General features: G+C 31.8%; 1 protein-coding gene across 1 annotated transcript in view; it reads right to left on the bottom strand.

The window, feature by feature from the left end:
* Window positions 1-1694: 1694 nt before the first annotated feature.
* LOC135226861 (pro-resilin-like) overlaps window positions 1695-1728 on the bottom strand; it is a 1172-nt gene continuing 1138 nt past the window's right edge. Inside the window, exon 3 of the mRNA XM_064266553.1 lies at window positions 1695-1728. This exon is cut by the window's right edge and continues 368 nt beyond it. The gene's annotated coding sequence lies outside the window, so the exon portion shown is untranslated.

The raw sequence follows: 1728 nt of genomic DNA on the forward strand, positions 1-1728 counted from the left end.
TACAGTAGATAGTAATCTGGGATAGTATGATTTTATAATGTAACTTACGAAATGCGCTGAATAGTCGTCTTAAACAAGGTTCTGTTATAATGGAATTATTGATACTACGTGGTAACGGAGAGCTGGAGTGTCTGTGTGAATGAGAGAGAGAGAGAGAGAGAGAGAGAGAGAGAGAGAGAGAGAGAGAGAGAGGGGAAAGAAAAATGTTGACAAATTTTAGTATTTTCTAATTTCTAAATTAATGATACTCTGAGATAGTGCACGATTATAATTCAAGTTATACTTCCCGAGATACAGCGAGAGAAAGAGAGAGAGAGAGAGAGAGAGAGAGAGAGAGAGAGACAGAGAGAAGCAAATCATCTCCCATATTCTGGGTTTAGTAAGTTTATTCGGATATACTAAAGATAACCTACCTTACCTCAGCCGATACGAATAAAATCACTGATCTAGAACATCTGTGTCATTCCCCTTAAACCTTAATATGAATATTGGACTGGTAACACTTGTGAAAAAAGATTATACGTCGATTTGCCTAAACTCACTATAGAATTAATCAATTCAGCTGATACTGTCTTTTTGTTTAAAGAAATTATTATCATTATTATTATTTAGTCTATACCAAATATAACATAAATTGAGTGTAGAATGCTATCAGCAAACTCATAAAGATAGTATCTTTTTATGACTAGATACGGTCACCATACACTCAAGAACATGGATAATTCGTTGACCTCTGTCGAAATATAGCTTTAATTATTCGCATTTACGAGCTGCTAAAACCAACAGGAGTCTGTACCGATATTTGATCACCTTAGCTAAATTTAGCAATAAAACCTATTTACAATTGTTTTTTACCATAGAATCAAATATGAAATCAGACATGCAAAACCGACAATTCATCTTTATTTCAACTAGTACTCGGTATTCAAAGCATCTTTGTTGTTTCATAAATCATTTGTGATTCTGTAACCTCTCTCAGCAACTTCATATGCATATATCTTTGGGGAATATTGCTTGGCATAGCCTATGCTTAGCTGTAGACTAGTTACACAAGGGGTATGCTAAGAATATTGTGTCTTGCATGACTTTTACATGGTAATGTCTAGGCAGTACTTCGTGTTATGAAACGTGCATTGTACTAACATGATATATTGTATGTTTATGCATACACTGTTTCTCACTCTCTCTCTCTCACCCTCTCAGACACACAAAACATCATGTGTATATATATACTATATATATGTATGAGTATATATATATATATTATATATATATATATATATATATATATATATACATATATATATATATATATATATATATATATATGTGTGTGTGTGTGTGTGTGTATGTGTGTGTGGGTGTGCGGGCGCGCTGAAAATACTACAAGGGAAAATAGACCATAATATACTGTATGAATAGTTTCGTCTATTTAGGTATTTTCATAAGTACTAGTACACAGTAGAAGAAAATATTGTTATATTTGAAAGGATGAAAGCCCATTAAACATGAACAAATATCTAACAGAGATTGTTTTATTTACAAATCTTAATTTGGGGATCATTTGTTAATTGTAAATTCTTCATACTAACAAGTTAGATTACTTGCTAGTTTTCAGTTCATGTGATAAATATTATTTATGCTTTTACTCCACAGTAGAACACTGTGTAAATGTGGTTGGAAATCAAAATATCTTTCTTTTATTTATGCATGTAATTGGAAATAAAT

The sequence above is a fragment of the Macrobrachium nipponense genome, chromosome 15, assembly GCF_015104395.2.
Source record: "Macrobrachium nipponense isolate FS-2020 chromosome 15, ASM1510439v2, whole genome shotgun sequence".
NCBI classification, from domain to species: domain Eukaryota; kingdom Metazoa; phylum Arthropoda; class Malacostraca; order Decapoda; family Palaemonidae; genus Macrobrachium; species Macrobrachium nipponense.